General features: G+C 42.4%; 2 long non-coding RNA genes across 4 annotated transcripts; one reads left to right on the forward strand and one right to left on the reverse strand.

The window, feature by feature from the left end:
- Positions 1-1655: 1655 nt before the first annotated feature.
- Positions 1656-4119, reverse strand: LOC109786657 (uncharacterized). Its single transcript, XR_002238370.4, has 2 exons — positions 2001-4119; positions 1656-1910 (listed from the first exon to the last, which is right to left on the reverse strand). It is a non-coding gene; the product is annotated as an uncharacterized lncRNA (long non-coding RNA).
- A 2123-nt stretch (positions 4120-6242) lies between these two features.
- Positions 6243-9889, forward strand: LOC120968256 (uncharacterized). Of its 3 annotated transcripts, none has more exons than XR_005762555.3 (3): positions 6243-8272; positions 8491-9313; positions 9623-9889. It is a non-coding gene; the product is annotated as an uncharacterized lncRNA (long non-coding RNA). The 3 variants fall into 3 exon arrangements; XR_005762554.3 differs by having other exon boundaries at positions 8491-8590; positions 9089-9889; XR_012189776.1 differs by having other exon boundaries at positions 8491-9889.
- The last annotated feature ends 3116 nt before the right edge of the window (positions 9890-13005 follow it).

The raw sequence follows: 13005 nt of genomic DNA on the forward strand, positions 1-13005 counted from the left end.
AAACATTGCTAGTCAGCAAACCAAGCTGCAGCACCTGTGACTGTTCCAAGAAAAATCAGGTACCCGTGAAACCAGCCAGAGAGACAAAGCAGATGCCCATACCGCTGAAGGTAGAAACACGCTTACTCATAATCTAGAGGCATTTTGTGGTCATTTAGTGTTGATCCTTCCATGGCAAGGTCCAAAGCAACGAAGGCATTTGCAACTTGATATTTGGTAGCTCGCCATGTATCTGACCCCTTTTTTTGCGATCGCAAAGAAATCAATCTCTAGGAGAGTATTAACACATATAACTGATGATGAACATAACTCTGCAAAGAAAAAGGAAAAAGTGAGAAGGAGATTAATAAACGTAGCTGTACATATGCTACATAAATTTCCATCTAATCTTCTCACCTTGGTCCCGGTCTGCAATATGTCGTCTTGCTCGTCCAGCCTGAACTGATAGAGAAAGTTCCATGTGCCACTTTATTTGTGAGGTTATAACATGAGTCAACAACAAATTTATCATTGTTATTCATGGCAAGATAATAGATCATTCATAAATATATATTTTGTTGGCTGTTGATTACTGGAAAGTAATACCAATATGGGCTTACAAATTTGGGCATGTTTCTTTGCAACGATGACACCTACTAGCAGAGGTAAATCATAATATTATAGACATATGTTACTACTTACTAATAGAAAATAGGGGGCTGCTACAGGTCAGCCGGCGGATAACTAGAAAACATCCACCACTTGACTGGCCGTTGGATTGATGCGGGGAGCCGTCCGATCTACTTACCAATGTGCGTCACCTCTCTTGCAACAAGAGCGGTGTTGCAGAAACATTTCTAACATACGTCATGTTGTAAAAACCTTTGCAAAAGAGGTGATATTGCAGTTTTTTGGCAACAAAGGTCTTGTTACAGAAATATTTTGCAACAAGATTTCTTTTTTTGCAACAAAGGACTTGTTGCAGACTTCTTTGCAACATAGTTCATGTTGCAGAAACATTTTTGCAATAAAGGTGATGTTGCAGAATTCTTTTTTCCCGGGCAGAGGCGGCGAACTGGTAATTGGCGGCAGCACACATGCCGGCGACACGGGACGAACAGTGAGGTGCAAAGAAGGGCTGGGTATGAGCAGATCCAAGCGGTGGCGGCCATGCACAGCTCGACAACGGCGATAGAGTCCAACGACGGGCGAGCCCGATCGCTTCCATGGAGCTTCGAGCCGGCATCGCTGATGTCGCAAGGGCTGTGTCGTTAGAGGCGGCGGCGCGGCGAGTGGAGCGAGAGGAAGATAGGGAGCGGCAGCAAGTACCTCGGCTGCGCGGGCAACAACCCTCAAGGATCCAGATCCTGCAACACAAGCTGTTGCGGTGGGCAAACTGCAACAAGAGCTCAGTTGCAAAAACGCAAGATATAATTCTAAGTGAGCCGCACAGGACATGCGTCGCACATACGAGACGGCGGACGCCCGCTTGCGATCCGCCAGCTGAAGGCGAGCGTTTTCCTAGAAAATACTACTTTTCTTTTTATATTACTTAAATTAGAACAATCAATTTCTTCCATGTCCCGAAACTTCTCATTGAGCCTCTCCGTTTAACTCAGCAATTTTGGGTTAGGGTAAAATCATGGTTTTCACCAAAATAAAAAAAAGAGCAATAAGAAAGAAAACTTAAGAATTCAAGCCCATCAGACAATCATGCACCTCCGATGGCATGTCAACAATCAGACATACAAAAACCTTTAGTCCTCAATTTTTCCCCAATACAAAATTAACCGTGGAACACCTGTGTGTGTGTGAAACAACAAATAATAACCTTTATGCCAGCAATGCATATTAATATTAGAAGATCAAAATGTGTTTCACTGTGTAACATTTCCATTGCATGTACATAACATGCTATGCATCAAATCTCCCTGCACAAGATTCCTTTGTCATGGCCACACTCGTATCCAGTGGTGGTGGAGTAGCCTAGGACGTGAAGCAGGGAAAGGGGCACAACATACCAGTGCGCCCGGTGACGACAGAGACACAACGGACTGCTCGGCCTCCTCGTCCCCATGATGCTTTAACTATCTTGGATATCTTTCAAAAAGAATGCCAATGAGGGCGTCACTTGGTACAAATTCATGACTTCAAAGAAACACAATAACCCATTAGATGGTTCAGTACAAATCATTTCTTCACTTGCAGTACCATGTAAACCATTGAATAGGCATGCATCACTCATCATTTCAAAAAGACTTCGAACAAAAACATTCAAGACCTCTGACTCCACAAAGACTTAAGAAATTAGGGTGCCTAAATCTTTATGCAGAACTGGGTACATCTTACTTATTAGTTAGCCAACCACCGTATCCAAGTGTCCCAATTACGTGAATACAATCAGTATCAATCATAAGTATGAAACATGAAACTTTCTGAAATGATAAGTACTTATTATGTCTCAAACTATACATATAGAAACTTGAGACTGCAGACATGAACGGTCGACTCTGAAACTCCACTCAAATCACCCCATTATCTAAGCATGCTCAGTTAGCAACAGTAAAACAAATTACAGAATCTGAAACCTCACACATTATTTAGAGAGTACCTTATTTTCTGTTCTTGTTACACTGGAATCAATGTACACTGAATGAAAAAGAAACAAACACTTCATTTGATATGGTCATCATATATGAAATAAGACAGTATGTGACAAACTATATAAAGCCATAGATTTTGATGTACTACTGATATTCGGCCATCCAAACTCATATAATAGTTGCTCACCTGCAAATCCTCCAGTAGTTGTGCTGACATATGAAACATCTTCTTGATCTCCCTTACCTGAATTCTATGATAACACAGAGCTGAACTCGAAAAATAAAATCACACCGCAGGACATCTACAGGCTATTTTTACACGAAATGAGACTCGAAAACACATACAAAGGAAAAGGAGACACCCGTTTAAATAAGCCATTGAAAGCAGGCTACGCATAGCTCGACATATCGCCTTCTGGACCTAGCACAATATCAACATTTCTTCGGGCCCAATCCTCTTTGCTGGTCTCAAATTAGTCATGTTAAATTTCACATAAATGTCCTTACAAGATTCACAATTCAAATCCTTTGTGTATTCTAACCAAGAAGATGGAATTCAATCTTCAGTGAGGATTGAATCCTAGTGCCATAAGTAATACATATATAAACATCAGTAGCATCAGAGATTGCTCACAAGGGCAACGCTGCACACCATGCTATTTCCATACTCAAGGATCACAAAATAACATCATATAAAGAATACAGAGGAAACCACATACAGGGAGCAAATCATCGTCTAGTCGACATAGAAATTAGTCTGCTACTTCTCTTTGTCAGCTCAACATTACCAATGTTCTTCTGTGCCATCAGCAGAAAAAAGAACAGAGAGAGAGATGAAATTCAGTTTGCATCCAAAGCTCCCTCCATTCCCCACGGCCGGAGGTCTCCCCGTCCCCAAAACATGCCTCCGCCAGCAGAGCACCCGTGCTTGCGATTCCTCGCTGTCAAAGCTCCCCGTTACCTGCTACCGGAGTTCCCCGCCAGTCCACGGTCACGGGCTCACAGCGACCTCGACGGGGCAGAGAGAGGGAGGGAGGCAGGGACAGAGGGAAGAGATGTACCTAGACAGCACCGGTGCCCTTGCTCAGCCGCCGCCGCCCGGATCCAAATCGCCACTGCCGCCCCGATCCAGGACAGTAGGATGAGATCCCGAGGACAGAGTCACGGTGGCAATGACTGCCATGGCCGAAGTGCAGCAGGCACGCCAGAGTGGGGCTCAATGGTGGTGGCCTTGTGTCAAGGAGGCGGCGGAGATGGCGGCGGCACGGGAGATCGGCAGCGCTGGGCTCGCTTGGAGGCGATATGGTGGAGGGGACTGTGGGGACGGCACGATTTGGGAAGATGGAAAGGACCGGAGCAGAGGAATTAGTGGGATTCAGGTGGATTTGATCCGCGTTGTGGGCGGAGTCGTGCGGATCGGGGGCGCAGAGCGCTTCGACGATTGGCAGACCACCGGCGTCTGCTGGCAGAACATTTGATCCTAGTCGTCGATCTGGTTAACAGACTATTGGCGTACAGTAGGATATGTGTAAGTTGATTTGATCCGAGGGCTCTGATTATCTTGTGTACAGTTTGTTGTGTGGTTTTAGAAGAACTTACGTTTGATGATCTTTTAATAGTAGTAGAGATAGAGATAGAGATAAGTACATTATCTCTTGATCTATTTTTTCCACGGAACTAACTTCTCAACAATATTCTCTATGACTATTATCATAGCTTTCTATCCCTTTCGTATGAATAAATTCTGTTCTGAGACATATATGTTCTTACACAATGGAGATGATTTAATGGATACTTGAACTATGTGCTATTCATTTTCAATTGTTATAGACACACACTATCATTTTGCTTCTGTATGATAAGTTTTTTGCGAGGATTTTGTATGATATGTTGGTCACACATGTATATGTTTGAGATGGTTTGTACTTTATTTCATAATATAGAGATGTTTTGTACTTACGGTAAAGTTTAATAATAGATCAGATCATTTTTACAAAAAAAACCCTACAATGCCTTTTTTGGAACCATGAACTCAAGCACACCTCTTCTCCTCTTAACTTTACCTCGTTTTACTTTTTTATTTTATTTTTGTGGATGAACTCATGTGACTTGTTTTCCTATACTATTGAACCCGGTTTATAGTTTTGACTATTCTAAGTCTATAATAACCAATAGTTATGTTTTTTTAGTCCACCAATATATTATTCTACGTTCTGTTCAATATTTTATTCACCAATCTAAACTATTAATTTCAGTAAAAAAGGAATCTAGAGTTCTATATGATTTCTGACGTACATGTTTAGAAACTCACTATTTTTTTGGTTTAGCTTTCCTCCTAAGTGGCATCATTATGATGTCACCACTTGGAGAATCATACATCTTCTTTTTTTCTTAGGAAGAGAAGCGTACATTTTTTACTACTCCATCTAGTCGGACAACTTCCTTATTACTCCTACTTGCCATGTTCATTTTATTTCTTCAGGTTGGATCCTTTCGATCTAAAATTCTCTTCATCGGCGGCGGTTGCTGTTCTAGGCCGTTGGTCCTATGGGACCTTAGCATGACGACTTCCCGACTGTCCACTACAACAAGTTGTGTCCGGCTCCGGCGAGGGAGGGGCGATGACGGGGCGCGCCTTCGGCTCGCTTCAGTGATTGTAGTCGTCGCTAGGTAGTATATCAATCTGTAATTTTTATTTTTTTCTGGTGTTCGTTGTACTAACATGATTAAAGGTGAATAGATCGACAGTTAGCAGACGACAAAGACCATATTTGCCGTCCGTTAGCAGACGGCAAAGAAATGACAGACGGCAAATTCCCTGATTCCAGTAGTGCTATTAGAAAGTCATATCATAAACAAATGCAGCAGTCGTCGAGAAGTACAAGTAGTAATAAATATTCAGCATGGTTTGTCCCATTATCTCTTGATCTGTTTTTCCCACCGAACTATATTTTCAACAATATTCTCTATGACTATTATCATAGCTTTCTATCCCTTTCGTACTGATAAATTCTGTTCTGAGACATATATGTTCTTACACAATTGAGATGATTTAATGGATACTTGAACTATGTGCTATTCATTTTCAATTGTTATAGGCACACTATCATTTTGCTTCTGTATGATAATTTTTTGCGAGGATTCTGTATGATTTGTTGGTCACACATGTACCACAATACTGAATATCTTGCATGTATTGATCCTTACTCGTTCTGGCGGCAATAGTGCTCATTTGGTGGACTTGGAATCTCAATGTAATGTATATGTTTGAGATGGTTTGTTCTTTATTTCATATAGAGCCGTTTTGTACTTCCGGTAAAGTTTAATAACAGATCAGATCATTTTTGCAAAAAAAAAGAGAGAAAAAACTACAATGCCTTGTTAGGAACCAAGAACTCAAGCACAACTTTTCTCCTCTTAACTTTAACTCATTCTACTTTTCTTTTGCGGATGAACTCATGTGATTTGTTTTCCTATACTATTGAACCCGATTTTATAGTTTTGACTATTCTAAGTCTATAATAACCAATAGTTATGTTTTTGTAGTCCAGATATATATATTATTGTACGTTCTGTTCAATATTTTATTCACCAATCTAAACTATTAATTTCAGTAAAATATAAATCTAGAGTTCTATATGATTTCTGACGTACATGTTTAGATACTCACTATTTTTTTGGTTTAGCTTTCCTCCTAAGTGATGGACGTGTTTTTCTTATTTTTGCTGGCATCATTATGATGTCACCACTTGGAGAATTATACATCTTCTCTTTTTCTTAGGAAGAGAAGCATACATTTTTTATTACTGCATATAGTCGGACAACTTTCTTATTACTCCTACTTGCCATGTTCATTTTATATTTCCGGTTAGCACGTATCAGGTCTCTCATCCCATAACGTGTTTTCTTTTCAAGGGCACCAATCACGCCCTGATGTATGTATATAACTGTACATATTTTAGATGTGTTATTAATTTTAATCTCTGGCATTAAGCTTTACAATAAACAGATGAAATATTTCAGCCCTATTTCTACTGACTGGTATTTAAAATTCCGGTCTATTTCAGCCTTATTTCTTCTGACTGATATTTATAATTCCACTCATTGTAATTCGAACATACATCAATCATCGCAAAAAATAGAAAATATACCATGATTCACTATTAAAAGTTTGGGAAATAGAAATATAAATTATTTGTACTTAGAGATCCACGTATTTTTGGCATGAGTTGCTGATGCATGAATTATCATGGGTAACATCTTTATTATGTAAAACGATTGTCTTGCCAATTTTTTTACCCCAAACTCATTCCTATATATGTACTATGTATGTACACATGTATTTTGTTTTATTTTAAATCCAAATGGAGAAGTTTTTATCCCAGCGCGAACCACTACAACTGAAAAAAAGTGAAGCACTAATTAATCAGGAGTTGGCTTCCGTATTGCAATACCAACACGCAAGCTTATGCATGATTGTCCCAATCGGACAGAATTTTTTAGTTCTTTTTTCTATATCTATATCTATACCACTATTAAAAGAGCAAACATAAACTCGCCTAAAGCCACACAATAAACTGTACACAGGGTAACTAGAACCATCCAATTAAATTGATTTAAACACATCCTACCGTCCATATTACATTAATGGTTTGCTAACCCGATCAACGTCTAGCTCTAAAATGGAAATCGAAAAGGAACCCCTTGTCCGTCCAGGTACTCACCCCGCCGGAACTCGCAATCAAACATAGGGTTGGCAAACTAGGAAGGCACAGAAAAGAAGGCACTTGCAAAGGCGAGCAAGGTATTTTTGAATTTCCTCAAATTGATTCATCAATGAAGTAGTTGAATTGAAGTAAATGTGCCTACGAAAGAAGAGTTTTCGATATGGATATGCGAACAGGAATTTCTCACAATTTTTCTGGTTATGTCTTCTCCTCTTTGTTGGAAGATGAGTACACATCGGGTAATCCGCCCACGAGAGCCCAATCACAAGAGGCTCATACAGAGTAACCTATTCATAATAATGATGAGTATCCCTCATCTAGGGAAACATACATGTCCTATTTGAGAAGGAATAACAAAGGTGCAAAGAAAGGGAGAGAAGAGATAGATGGATCTGAACCTGGGCACCGAAAACATGTGGAAAAGGAAAGGTATACTTTTCACAGCCGACAAGCGGCGCATTTAAGCCCTAAAGAACTAGCTTCCTGGAAAAAACTCACTCGATCACCGGCTTTCTGAGATCAAATGTTCTGCCAACAGTCGCCGTGGTGGTCTGCCAGCGTTCATGTTGTGTGATCCCTACGGGCCCGCCCGCAACGCCCTGATTTGTGATTCGATTCCACCAGAATCGGTGCCTCTCCGCCCGTCCAAAAAACATTATGTGCCTCCCCGACCCTACTTTCGCTGGGCGCAATAACCATGGCGGCGGATCCGCGACGTCGGCGCCCGATTCACCCCAGGTTCTGCGGTGATTCCACCAGATCAGTGCCTCCCCTACCCTTCTTTCACTAGGTTGGGCGCAGCAACCATGGCGGCGGATCCTCAGTGTCCGCGGCCGCTCGATCACGGCCAGCGGCCCGATGTAGGCGTACCGGGTACAGGCACAGTCTGCTGCTCTGCCCCGCGCTCCTTCCATGTATCCCCTGCGCATCCGGTGTCCAGACGCTTCTTCCACTCTGGCCTAGGTAAGCCCCTCTGCTCTGCTCTCTGTCATGCGCACGCCAGTGTGCGGCGGTTATTGAGCCGCAGTGAATCATATTCTAGCCATGTCAAGTTCTAGGGTTCTTGTCTCTGCATACAATTCGATTTTGCAGGCGTGGTTCCTTGTTGTTCTAGGCTGATTCAGATTTTTTTCTTCCGATTCACCACTTGGACATGATCCAGAAATGCACTGTTGTTTCAGGTCTTGTTGTTTGGATGGACTGTTGACAGAAGTGCTATCCATTTAGGTATTCGCGCGAGTACAAATCATAAGCAGACTCCACTCCTCCGTGGATGTTCAGGTTGCAGGCTCAAGCTTTATCAGGGCCTTGACTATTGTTTATTACATAATTGTCCAACACAGTGCCTCATGCTAGCCGGCCTGGTTGATGATGCCTATCTCCCTTATAATCAGAAACGAAATAGCTTATCCCTTATATTCAGGGACGGAATAACTTAGGCGTGTCGTCCGCGACAAAACAAGTTCATGGCATTTTGTCTTCAAATTAGACGTTATACGTCCCTGCAATATGTGTGTCAAATGCCCCAAAGTGGATTTGTGATCTCACTTTCCTACTGCACGGTCATTTACTCTCTGCACATAGAATCTCTCTAAATTAACAAAACCTATTAATACCCCCCTCTAACTGTTATATCTTAAGTTGCTTCTCCATAACTATTTGTGTGTCTACAGCTGTTATATCCTACGTTACTCTGACAATTTTTCTCCCAAGTGATGTGCTTTGTGTGTATAACTGTACCTTATTTTGTACCGTCGACATTTCTAAATTATTTTGCAGTGGCTTACGAGGGCAGCAGCTTCACATCACCACACCGCCCTAGGATTGATTTTCTTCCATTGCATGAAGTGCAATTGCTGCCTTGGAATGAGACTATCAGAACACAGATGTCGGGAGAAGGGGCTAGAGACAAACTGTCCAATTTGCGGTGACTTCCTATTCACATCAATTGCTGCAGTTAGAGCTCTTCCTTGTGGTCACTTCATGCATTCAACTTGCTTTCAGGTATTAGCAAGTAAAATAATAATTTTCCTTTTCTGATAATATATATCTGGCCACTAGCTGTCAAAAATGGTTCTGACAATTGTCAACCCCAGGCATGCGTCCTATCTCCATCTTTAGTCCCGTGATTTGTTTTCATATCACAGTGAAAACTATTATTCATTCTATTTTGCTCTTCATCTACAGGGCATTCCACTAGCTCATAAGTGATTTATCATAAAGCATGAAACAGGCACATTTTTCATTACTTTGATACTGAAAGCCTATACCTCAATTCGAGAGTACTCAAAAACAAATAATTTATCTGTGCAGTTGTATTGTATGATTATTCTCCACGGACAATACAGTTCCGATTCCTGATGCTCAAGGGTGACTTTACTTGTGCTCTTGTTATTTAAAATCGCTCCTAAGATGCAAAGTGAAGACTGCTTTAGTATTTGGGGAGTACACAGTCGGATATTTGGCTCAAGTCATGTTGAGTGACTGAATGTAATAGACAAACTTCACAGGTATTGGTACCTGAAAAAAGAAGAGGAAACATTGTAAATCGTTGTTATTATATGGGATGCCAATCGAGAAGTGCCAGTTTCATTTTGACTTGTTTGAGATCTAGCTTCCGATCAGTTTGCTCATGTGAAACTATTTTGTCCAATACTTTAATGTTACCATGGTAGTCTCAGAATAGTATGGACATTCTGATGTTCTTCTGTGGTTAGTTATTCCTTGAAGTGTGGGCTACATGCTGTAGAGGTAACAAAACTGATGCTGATTTCACTAAAGGGGCATCTCTCCCGACTCCTCCTCCCGACCACGTGCGGCCGCCGCCGGGCCGCACCGGACGGCCACATCCCGACCTCCCCTCGACTCCCCGTGCATCTCCCTCCCTCCGCCGCCGCCGGCAACGTCGCTGGGCGAAGGCCCCGTGGCGTGGCGGCGGCGGACCTTCTCTGCCGTCCCGAGATCTGAGGCGGCGGCGGCTGATTTGGATCTCCCTCCCGATGAGGATAGTGGGCAGCGGCGGCCGGGGCGCGGCGGGGGGATTGGCTGGCTGAAGCACTCCGGGTCTTCATCGCATCACGAGGATTATGGCGGTGGTGGTCATCTCCTACCACTAGTAGAAAGCAGGGCTTTGGTCACAGCGCAATATACACATTAGTCCCGGTTGCATTACGAACCGGGACTAATGTGAGCATTAGTCCCGGTTCGAGCAGCTAAAGGCATTAGTCCCGGTCCAAATGGGCCTTTTAGTCCCGGTTTGAGACACGAACCGGGACAAAAGGCTTGTCCCGGTTCGTGTCTCAAACCAGGACTAAAGATTAGACCTTTAGTCCCGGTTTGAGATATGAACCGGGACTAAAGGGTGTGATGCCCTTTTATCCCGATTCGTGTCTCAAACCGGGACTAAAGGGCCCATTTCTCAAACTCTACACACACACACACACACACACACACCCCCCCGCGTGTATCGTCATTTTAGTTTTGAAAAAAATAAAAGAAAATGATAAAAACTTCAAAAAATAAAATCCTTCGAGATGTAGTTATATTACTACATCTACTAGTTAGGAAAAATAAAAAACTTAAATTTGGACATGTTTTGCAAAAAAGTGTCACGAAAAAGTAGAACGGCTATAACTTTTGCATACGATGTCGAAAAAAACGTATACTATATCAAAATGTTCAGTACCACGGTCACCATGCTGTTATGCTGACGGAACTCATCACTAGTAGGAAAAGGGGCTTTTACCCCGGTTTGTAAGGGCCTTTTGTCCCGGTTTTCGAACCGGGACTAAAGGGTCGTTACTAAAGCCCTAACCCTTTAGTCACGGTTCTTACACGAACCGGGACAGAAGGTCCTCCACGTGGCCGCTGCTGCCAGCCCAGGCAGGGGGGCCTTTGGTCCCGGTTGGTGCCACCAACCGGGACCAATAGGCAGAGCCTTTTGTCCCGGTTGGTGCCACCAACCAGGACCAGTAGGCAGGGCCTTTTGTCCCGGTTGGTGTCACCAACCGGGACCAATAGGCAGAGCCTTTTGTCCCGGTTGGTGCCACCAACCGGGACCAATAGGCAGGGCAACAAGTTCTCGTATATCTATCCGACACTACCGGCTACATATATACAATAATTATCTCTTACAATACAATCTCCTAATTAAATTGTAAGAACACAGGGTCCACATAGTATTCTCCATTTTCAGCAAGCACGTGGTCAAGGAAGAATGCCGCCAATTCCTCTTGAATTCCTCGCATACGATCTGGTGCTAGGAGTTCATCCCGCTTCCGAAACATCTAATTTGAAGAAGGGGGTCAATACATATATATATATATGAATAAATGAAACTCAACACAAATGATGGTAATACAATAAAATTGTGAATATTATTGCTTACGCACTTCATATTGTTCTTCAGTGTAGCCCCGCTCACAGGTCGTGTAGCGGATGGACTCGCAAACGTAGTATCCACAGTAATTATTCCCGGGTTCCTGCCACAACCACTTTACAAGAAATAGAGGTCAATCAAACTGATAAGCAAGCATGCTAAATGGTATTGATGAAACTAGCGCTTGAATCACTAGGAGATGCGCGGAACATGCTACTATAGTACTTACTTTCGGGTGTTTAAATTGCAGCTTCTTCGGCAGTCCCGGAGCTTTTGTGGTGAATTTTCTCCAAACCCTGCCAGACAAAGAAAACAATTACTTGATATCAGGAAATGAACAAAGTTGCTGATATGGTGGATAATGATCGATTTAACTTACTTCTCGAGCATTTGAGTCATGTTCGCATAGTCCTGGGGATCTTTTCGTCTCGAGTCTAAGACGGTTACTACTCCCTGCTCAAGCTTAATCTCTAGGAGAATATAGTGGAAGCTGCGCATGCATGCATAAGTCATCAATTACATTACCATAACCTGGACTAATAAGGGAAACCGAATATGCACAAGACAGTAACACTCACTTGAAGTTGTAAGGAAAGAGTATTATATCTTTCTTTTGATTTAATACCAACGATTGTAGCAAGTTGGCCTCGGCTTCTTTGGGATGTTTTTCAACCGTATATGCATCTATGAGATTTGTGTTAATGAACCCAATATCACCGATTTGTCTTTTCTTCAATTCGGCGATCTTCAATCTGCATAATATAGTGAGGATAATTATAAATACATGCAATGAAAGAGTTGACCTATATAGAGAGACTTAATGACAGAAGTAGTAATACTTATAGACAGTAGCAAGTGATCGTTGTTTTATCGAGGGCCTTTTGATTGTAAAACTGGAAGAAAATCCTCAAATGGAACATTCAGCAGTTCAATTCCAACGAGGTCATCCTCCGGTTTAACTCTCAGCGTCAAAGTACTCGTCCCATCAGACTCTCTGCAGGTTTTCATGTACCAATCATGTAATCTTCGCATCATCGTTGTTAGAGATCTTTCATCTTTGACGAGAGGCTTCCCGTAATGGTATTTGTGTTCGTCCACCTCCATGATTTCATAATGTACATCGTCGGGCAGGTAATCTCCAAGATTGCTATAACCGGGCACCATCCTCGGATCATTAGCGACGATGTCTTTTGACACCTTGAGCGGGGGGCACGATTGGTTCGCTTGTTCGCCGAGCTGGGCAATTTTTTTCCCAGCTCGTCGTTCTTTTAACCTTTGATCACTGACAGTACTTCCTGACCGCTCCGCTTCGGCATAT

This window comes from Aegilops tauschii, chromosome 7 (assembly GCF_002575655.3).
Source record: "Aegilops tauschii subsp. strangulata cultivar AL8/78 chromosome 7, Aet v6.0, whole genome shotgun sequence".
Taxonomy (NCBI): domain Eukaryota; kingdom Viridiplantae; phylum Streptophyta; class Magnoliopsida; order Poales; family Poaceae; genus Aegilops; species Aegilops tauschii.